This window comes from Moschus berezovskii, chromosome 13, assembly GCF_049115385.1.
Source record: "Moschus berezovskii isolate FMDL1 chromosome 13, NW_MosBer_1.0, whole genome shotgun sequence".
NCBI classification, from domain to species: domain Eukaryota; kingdom Metazoa; phylum Chordata; class Mammalia; order Artiodactyla; family Moschidae; genus Moschus; species Moschus berezovskii.
In genome coordinates, this window is record NC_142472.1 from 67,651,654 (window position 1) to 67,661,520 (window position 9,867).

Genomic DNA, 9,867 nt, shown 5'->3' on the forward strand with positions numbered 1-9,867 from the left:
CCCCTGTTTCCCCATTTATTTCCCATGAAGTGATGGGACCAGATGCCATGATCTTAGTTTTGTGAATGTTGAGTTTTAACCCAACTTTTTCACTCTCCTCTTTCACTTTCATCAAGAGACTCTTTAGTTCCTCTTCACTTTCTGCCATAAGGGTGGTGTCATCTGCATATCTGAGGTTATTGATATTTCTCCCGGCAATCTTGATTCCAGCTTGTGCTTCTTCTAGCCCAGCGTTCCTCATGATGTACTCTGCATATAAGTTAAATAAGCAGGGTGACAATATACAGCCTTGACGTACTCTGTCAGAGTTTAATTTTAACAATTCCTCTCTAAGGACTGTTGACTTGTAATCTTGAAACCATGCATATTTACTGCATTCGTTAAGATGTTTGTGGTAAAGAATGTGCTTCACTTAAAATTATCACCACCATGGTTTTTCTAGAAGATTGAATTTGTTTACCAGCTTCGCCATGAATTTCTGCTGAGTAGTCCTTACTGATCTAGTTCCAGTGTAAGTTCAACAGAAAGCTTTCTTAATTAGATAGGCGAAGTATCTGAGAGTATCCTTCTTGTCTGCAAAGGGAATTTTGCAGCAGCGAAAGTAAAGTCAGTCAGTGGTTCTAATAGATTATTGTTACAGCACAAATCAAACCCTGATCCGTCTACATCAGTGTAGATAGTTTCTGTGAGATTGCTCAAGAAGGGTGACGAATGAGAGGAAAAGAAGCCCTGAGCAGAGCGTGAGGAACAGAACCTGCGAGAAATCTATTAGAGATCTCCGTGCCTGCCTCGAATCTCGTGGCCCATCCTTTCTTATAAACTTTGGTCATTTCTGTGGCAAACAGGCACGTGGGTCCCAACAGCTCCTGCCCTCGGCTGCCAACTGAATCTTTGGATTTCTATGGGAATGGAGGTGAGGACTGCCGCCACCCGTGGCATGCCTGTGGGGACCCACTAAGCCAACCAGATTTGTGTGAAAGCTTGGAGGTACAAGGAGTTACCCACCTTTAGGCAAGCTTGGAGCCTCTGGAGGCAGCCTGACAATTTTGAGGTCCATTCTCCCTAGCAAGTCGGCCTCCCCAGTGGGGTCAAGTCCCAGTTGTCCACAGCAGTGACTGGCTTGACAGCCACTCCCTCCCAAACCCCACTCTCATTCACTGGGGCCACTTTATTTTGTTAAGAATTTATTTATACATATATATTTATTTATTTTTATCTTTGGCTGTGCTGGGTCTTTGCTGCTGTGCGCTGGCTTTCTCTAGTTGCAGCAGATGGCAGCTCCTCTCTAGGTGAGGTGCTTGGGCTTCTCATGGCGATGGCTTCTTTTGCCATGGAGCAGGATCGAGGGCACACCAGCTTCAGTACTTATGGGGCATGGGCTTAGTTGCCCCCATGGCATGTGGGATTTTCCTGGACCAGAGATTGAACCAGTGTCCCCTGCATCACAAGACAGATTCTTAACCACTGGACCACCAGGGAAGGGAAACCCCCTCCTTGGGGCCACTTTACAAAAAAAATTACATGTGTATCTGCCTCAGGGTCCACCTAGGTTAAGTAGAAAGCACTGTGTATTCTCTTCTAATACATTTATTTGTTTATTTATTTTGATGGCGCCACAGGGCATGTGGGATCTTAGTTCCCCAACCAGGGATAGAATCTGTGCCCCCTGCAGTGGAAGTCTTAACCACTGGACTTCCAGAGAAGTCCCAGCACTGTGTTTTTTAAACAGAAAGAATTTATTCAGAAAAATGGTTGCATGCATGATAGAAGAAGTTAAGAAGCCCACAGGGGTCAGGAAGAGGGCAACAGAGAGACCGTAGTCTGAAGCCATTGACACCACTGGGCAGGAGGGACAAAGTACTGCGGTGATGGCAGCAGAGTCTAGAAGACAGAGCATCACAGTGGGTCTGTCCAGCGGGAGCTGGAGCCCCAGAGGGTGTACCTTTGCTGCCGGAGGTGCTGCCCTCCACTTGCTTCAGGCAGAAGCTGGCTGAGCTAGGAGCCTAGGAGATGCAGCCTTCAGGGGTCAGCTCACTGCAGCACAGAGAAGAGCAGGGGTAGGCGAGGAGAGGAGGCAGGACAGACTGATTTGGACTGGCACAAAGGAAGTGGTAGGGAGAGACAGCAAAAGAGCCTGAGACTGAGTGGCCAGGGAAGCCTAAATTGCTCCAGGTTTTGTTTTTTTTTTTAATGTGCTTTGTAAGATTGAAAGAGTCTTCCCGTGTGTTTCTTGCTGTCGGCTGAGGGGGCCTGGGAGCCACTACACTCCAGTGCTGGTGAGCACATCCAGTGCCTAGGTCTTGGTCTGTAGTATGTATGTGCCATTCTTCAGTAAGAAGAACTGGGGTCCTCGGAGAAATGGCTGACTCTCGGACTCAAGCAAGAGCTATACAAGGTGAGCCTGGAGCATCTTGTAGGGCTAGAAAGTAAAGTGTTAAAACAAACACGCGACTTCACTGGTGGTCCAGTGGTTAAGACTTTGGGCTTGCAATGCAGGGGGCACATGTTCAGTCCCTGGCCAGAGAACTGAGATCCCACATGCCATGAGGCATTGCCAGAAGATTAAAAAGAAAACAAAATAATACACACACACAACAAAATAAAACAAACTGCATGATGATGTAGGTATGTGAAAGGGACAAAGGAGTCAAGCGAAAGTGCCTCTAGGGCCTTCCCAGGTGGTCCAGTGGCTACAGATCTGTCTTCTAATGCAGGGGCACAGGTTCAATCCCTCATCAGGGAACAAAGACCCCACATGCTGCAGGCAACTCAGCATACGGACCAGCACAACTACTAAATCTGTGTGCCACGACTAAGGCCCAACGTGGCCAAATAAATACATACAACCTTTCTTAAGAAATAGACTTCCCTGGTGGCTCAGACGGTGAAAGCATCTGCCTACAGTGCGGGAGACCCGGGTCTGATCCCTGGGTTGGGAAGATCCTCTGGAGAAGGAAATGGCAACCCACTCCAGTATTCTTGCCTGGAAAATCCCATGGATGGAGGAGCCTTGTGGGCTACAGTCCATGGGGTCGCAAAGAGTTGGACATGACTGAGCGACTTCACTCACTAATGGCCAGAGTTGTAGCATTTGAGCAACAAAATAAAGTGGCACTGGATTACAACCCAAAGTATAAAATAAACATCCAGGAGTCTATACTGATGTAAATAAGTGATTGAGTAAATAAACACAGGAGTGGAGAGACACATCTCCCATGCGGAAGGATTCCAAAAAAATTAAGTAGACAGCCCTCCAGGAGGTGGAGCATAACTCCCACTCCTTCAAAGCGTGCTGCAACTCTGACTTCCAAAGGGTACAGTGTGAGAAGGGCGGGGGGTGGGGGGATGAGCACCTTTAGAATGGAGAAACCTGACAAACGCTGCCTTCACCAGGTGACCAAGGTCAACATCAACGGGGACAAATCCTATTGAGAGTCTGTATGCTTGGTATGGTGTGTTACGAAGGACACTTCATCTCTCAATCTTCTTCCCCCAAACCCGTAACTCCTGTCTAACGAGGAGAAAAAAAATAATTAGACGAATCACAATTGAGGGACATCCTACAAAAGAGCTGACCAGCACTGCTTAACAGTCAAGGTCATTCAGTTCAAAGAAAGTATGGGAAACTGTCACAGCCAAAAGAAGCCCAAAGAAATGTGGCAACTACATGTAATGTCAGATCTTGGAATAGAAAAAAGGACATCAGGTAAAAACAAAGAAAAACTGGAATGCCGTATGGACTTTAGTTAATGATAATGAATCAGCATTGGTTCATTAGTTGTGACAAAATACCATATTAATGTTAGATGTGAATAGTTAGGAACACTAAGCACAGGTCATGTGGGAGCTCTTTGTGTTATCTTTAGACATTTCTGTAAATCGGAAACAGTTCCAAAATTTTTAAATTAGAAATAAGGCCTGCCTAAGTGTAAAACCGTCTATCACTTGGTTCTCCAGGCGTTAACTGAATGCCTCGTCTCAGCAGACCTGGGCTATAGGATCTGATAACAGATTCCTTCCCTCAATAAACACAGTCTGGTATGATGCAGGTTGTTGTTGTTCAGTGGCTAAGTCCTGTCTTTGCAACCCCATGGACTGCAGCGTACCAGGCTTCCCTGTCCTTCACCATCTCCCGGAGTTTGCTCGAGCTCATGTCCATTGAGTCAGTGATGCCATCCAACCATCTCATCCTCTGTCGCCCCCTTCTCCTCCTGCCCTCAGTCTTTCTGAGCATTTCTCAATCTTTCCCTATGCACTTCTCAAATCCTATTTGGGCAATAATTTTTTCTTCTTCTGATTCAATCTCTCCTTTCTCTAAATTGTTTTATATTTCTATTATCGCATAATTCTATTATTTTGTGCCTTCTATGTATTTCTATTATTATTTAATTATACCAAATTTAATATATATGAAATTTGATATATATATATTATTTGATATCCAAACAATATATATGTTATTTGGTATATTGTATATATTGGTATATATCCCAAATAATATATCTATTATTTGGTGTATGTGTGTGTGCTCAGTCAATTCAGTTGTGTCTGACTTTTTATGACCCAATGGACTGTAGCCTGTCAGCCTCCTCTGTCTATGGGATTCTCCAGGCAGGAATACTGGACTGGGTTGCCATGCCCTCCTCCAGGGGATCTTCCTCACCCAGGGGTCGAATCCTAGTCTCCTGCATTGCAGGCAGATTCTTTACCACTGAGCCATCAGGAAGTCCCTACTATTTGGTATATATGTATTATTGGTATACACCAATATTTATCTATTATTATTTGGTATATACCGAAGTTGATATATAAACTCTAGAGAGAGACTTTCCAAGCATGAGAAAACTCCCCACAGTATAAGAAGGAAGCAGGAAGGGATACAAAGAGCCAGTGGCAAACCAAAAACAGAAACAATAGAAAACTCAGTTATGCCAACTGCTGCCAAGGAGAAAAAAAATCAGTGATTAGTGGATATGATTTGGACAGATTGCAAAAGAGCACAAGACTGGGAGGCAGAGGCTTTAAAGATCTGGGTGAGGACTTATTCTCCTGAACACTAAATTCAAATAAAGATGATCTATTACATCTATTTGAATCACCATCTTTATTTTTCTCCTCATTAGTTTTCAGTTTAGATTATTGGAAACTCATTTTCCTTCAAAAAGTGTCCCTTTTGCAGGGAGGGAGAGACCCAAAAAGCGACAGAATATGAAGCCCTATGAGGCTTGGCATACCTTTGTATCTGCAGTGTCTGGCATAAAACTCAGCTCTCTTGGTTCAACCCTAATCGTTTTGATCCTTTTTCCTCAATCATATTTTGCTGCCTGCTCTTCCATCTACTTAGTTAGGAGTCACAGTTGATATGGAAGAGATACACAGAACCTTAGGAAAATCTGTACAACACTCCAGTAATATATTTGAAAATATAGAGGAAATCCATGACTTCCTAGTAAAATATAACTTACCAAAATCGATCCCCCAAAAAAGGAAGAAAATCTAAACCAGTCAATACTCACTGAAGAGAGTAAAATAGTGATTTCAATCTAACCTTTGAAAAAGCAGTGGGCTCAGGAGGTCTGGGTCCTATCTACCCTTTAATACAGTGCTATTGCAAAGTAGCCAGTGATGTTACTGGCCTGCAGTTCCTGGAACCAGTTACTGGAATGTTACTGGAAGAGTCTTCTGAGGATACCCAGGGATAACTGTATTTCGCCACAGAGAAAAAAACTAAAAGTCTCAAACATTTTATGAACTTATCATAATCTTAAAATACAATCAAGATACCCACCCCTCCCTCCTCCAAAAAAAAAAAAGAAAAGGAAGGAAGAGGAGAACTCTAGGTGTAAGAGAGCTAGCAGGAAACAAGGCAGAGACCGTATAGTGGCTTGTGTTCTCGAAGAGGGGGATTGACTGTAGCACAGAAACAGAACACTGACAAACACTAAGAAGGTTAACTGGAGCAACGTGGTGGAAAGTTCCAGGGGTGAGGGCGAATCTGCTTCAACTGCCATTAATACTTTTTTTTAAAAATTCTTTGCAAATCTGCACCCTTTTTCCCCTCAATCAACCCACAGCACTTACCTCTCAGATCGTCTCTGAACCCCTTTTCTTACCAGAAAGTTGGGTTTACCTCTTGATGGATGTTGAGCCGATAGACACAACCAAACCAAAGAGTGGGAGAAGGAAGGACTTATTGTTACCTGCCAGGCGCTGCTAGTGGTAAAGAACCTGCCTGCCGATGCAGGAGACAGAAGAGATTCGGGTTTGATCCCTGCGTCAGGAAGATCCCCTGGAATAAGAAATGGCAACCCGCTGTAGTGTTCTTGCCTGGAGAATCCCATGGACAGAGCCTGGCAGGCTACACCCCGTAAGGTTGCAAAGAGACACGACTGAAGTGACTTAGCAAATAAGAACCCTTTCCCAAAGCGATGTCTCCCCAACAGCAAAACTGAGGAGGTTTTAAACTAAGGGTATATGCATATTCATAAGTGGGCTTGAGCAAAGGGCTTCACCTGGTGGCTCAGATGGTAAGGAATCCACCTGCCAATGCAGGAAACCTGGGTTCGATCCCTGGGATAGGAAGATCCCCTGGAGAAGGGCATGGCAACCCACTCCAGTATTCTTGCCTGGAGAATCCCACGGACAGAGAAGCCTTTTGTCCATGGAATTGCAAAGAGTAAGACATGACTGAGTGACTCAGCAGGCAGGCAGACACATGCATATTCAACATGGGGCTTGAGCAAAGGAGAATTCAGCACAGAACTGGAGCAAAAAGGTTGACAGGGTCTACACGTGAGTTGATTGAAGTCCAAAGAGTCACCATCATCATTCTGTCCTGCACCTGGGTAGGGGGCCTTAAATCCTGCAGAATTTAAAGATGTATTGTTATGCATATTCCTTGAGGAACAGGACACTGCCCCAAGGCTGCCCTATTGTTTCTTTTTTTTTTTTTTCTCGGGCAACAGCTTGTTCATTAGGGCGTGTCAGACAAAGCAAAACTGAAAAATAAAAAAGCAGTTCAGAAGAGCCCTCGGAGGTGCTTGTCATGGGCTGTGACCTGCTACTGAGGATACAGAGCGAGGCTTACTCAGATGCTTGAAGCTCCAGCTGCAGCAGAGGAGGAAGCAGCCGGTGAAGAGCAAGGTGAGGCCGCCGACTCCGCTCCTCACGCTGGTGCGGCACGAGATCCAGCCTGTGTGGACAGCTCCCAGGAGCCTCCTGAGAGAGGAGCTGGCCGGGCTTCCAAGCTCCTTACCGCCGTCGAGCTTTCCAACCAAGGAACTTGGGAGAGTTTCTCGCCCTGGGGACTGATGACAAGCAGGGGCTTCCGGGCCAAAGTGCTCCAATGCGGGGTTCTCTGGCAGCACCCCGAGGCCGAGATAACCAGAATAGAGCTCTGGAAACCACTCCAGCCCCGGGGCGCTCGACAGGGTCTGACCGGCCAAGGGGCTTCTGGAAGCATGGTGCTGGGCTGAACGTGCAGACTGCAGTCCCCGGGGGCGTGATGCTGGGGGCCGAGAGCCCAATTCAGTTGTCAGAGAAGCCCACTCCTCACCCGCCACCAACGCCTTCACAGCAGGGACTCGATTCCGGCTGCCGGCTTCTGCTTTCTCTTCCTGGAGAAATTTTACAGCCAGAGAGGCGGGACTCTGGTTACGTGACTGTGCTGTGGGAGATGCTCAGGGCAAGCTGTCCCCGTTAGCGGGAGCGAGTGTAAACCGGGACCTCTGTCTCGGGGTTTCTTCTCCGTGACTGAATCATGGCTCCGGGAAGCCCAAGCCTGCCTTTCTGTCACAGATAACGCTTTTCTCCGCGCCTCTTGGCTCCCATATGTCTCTGCTCCAAGGTGGAGTGCTTTCCCCTGGTTCTCCCTGCCCTGGCTGTTACCTAAGGAGTTAAGTTTAAAAGCAGCCATCTGTGATTCTGCGTTCTTTGCCAAAGTCCTGAAGTCTCTATCAGCAGAGACTCCTAAGAGGTGACCCTCAGCCGTGGAATCTCTCTCTCTGACTGATGATGACCTGTTTCCTCTCTGAACCCGTGACTGCAATTCAAGGGAGGACTATGGCCATCGCCAACGGGTGCATCGAATAATTTCACGAGTAGGTTCTGTCTTGAGGCATCCACTCTGTCCAATCTTAAATCAGCGGAAGTGGCTTGTACACCATTCCGTCCGTTCCGTTCCGTTCAGTCGCTCAGTCGTGTCCGACTCTTTGCGACCCCGTGGACTGTAGCCTACCAGGCTTCTCCGTCCGTGGGATTCTCCAGGCAAGAATACTGGAGTGGGTTACCATTTCCTTCTCCAGGGGATCTTCCCGACCCAGGGATCGAACCTGGGTCTCCCGCATTGGAGGCAGACGCTTTAACCTCTGAGCCACCAGGGAAGCCCCTGTACACCATTAACCTTGCCTCAAAATATTAAAGGATACTAAACCAAAGGTTGCAAAAGAATATTTCCTATCGTGATTCGACTGAGAAGGTGCCACTGGGCCAGGAGGCAAAGGTGTTTCCATTTCTGAAGGGTTATCTCTACTTTCTCCTGATTGAGGCAAAGCTTTGGCAAGTTCTTTTGTAGAAACTGGTGTTTTCTGATGCAGAAAACTGGGCTGTAGTTTCTCCCTGGAACGCAACCTTTGGTTTAGTATCCTTTAATATTTTGAGGGAGGGCTTAACTTGACTCTTGACATCTTCATCAGCCTTTTTATGACTTGCTATTTCCAAATCAACAGCTAGTGCTGAAGAGGACTTGACTGTCCGTTCTGAATTGTTCCCTTTCAGTTCCACATTTCTTTTCTTACTGTCTGTCCCTAACTCTTTCTCTTTTGCTTTAATTGAGTCTCTGATGGGCGCTTTGGTTTTTTTACCACATGGGAGTATAGCCGGCTCGCACTGACGAATTTCTTGATCAGCAGGCATAGTTGCTCCTAGCATCTTACTGTGCGGCAAGTGGGATTTCAATCGTTTAAATGGCTTCTTACAGTAAGGACACGGTTCCATCCTGGGTGGAACAGCACTCTCCTATTCCTGAGTTTTTGTAGAAGGATGCTAATTCTGCGCCTGTTTCTCCTGTATCTGCATGCTCCACGACCGCCGTTACCCAGGCAGGCAGGGTGAATTCGATGTTAAGGTCAGCCTCTGGGGGTCCCGGAGAGCAGACGTGGGACCAGCCTTCTGGGCACCGGGCTGACCTCAGAGCCCTCCCTTCTGAGCCCTCCAGTGGGCTTTTCGGCTCCCCTCTCCCTTGCTCTTTCAGGAGAGCAGTCGGGCGACTTCCAGGGAGTTGGGTGGGACCACCGAGGAGCTCCGGGGGCCCAGCTGGCTGCCCCTCGGGCTGCCCCGCAGCCTCCCCCAGCCCCGGGCGCTGGAGCCGCTGGGGCGCCGAGCCTTTGGCTCTGCCCTATTGTTTCTTGACTGCTTCTCCCTTGTTTGAACATCCCCTTTCTTAAGATTATTAATTACTGAGACCTGTTCAAGGGCAAGCATTGTGTCCAGGCTTAGATCACACAATGGCTTTATGTCAAGCCATTCCTGGTTCTCTTTCTTCAAGGATCCTCTAATCTATCTCTTAAACTAGAGCACGAAGACTGATTTAGCCCTCTTCCTATCACATGATAATTGCACAAAAATTGCTGACTAAGTTCCACAAAGGCTCTCATCTGATCCTAACTATAGCACTGAAGCAGCCGTTGGTGTGTCCTGTTACCAAGGAAGACACCAGTTCAACTTTCCCAGGGTCATTGAACTAAATAATGGTGGAGATGAGATGCTAACCTGGGTCTTTCCTACCCAGTAACTCCAGTTCACTAGAAACGCTGTTGTTAAGAGGGCTAAGGGCTTCCCTGGTGGCTCAGAGGTTAACGCATCTGCCTC

General features: G+C 46.9%; 1 pseudogene; it reads right to left on the reverse strand.

Moving 5' to 3' along the window:
- Window positions 1-695: 695 nt before the first annotated feature.
- Window positions 696-8,994, reverse strand: LOC129556543 (mitochondrial nucleoid-associated protein 1 pseudogene; annotated as a pseudogene).
- Window positions 8,995-9,867: the final 873 nt, after the last annotated feature.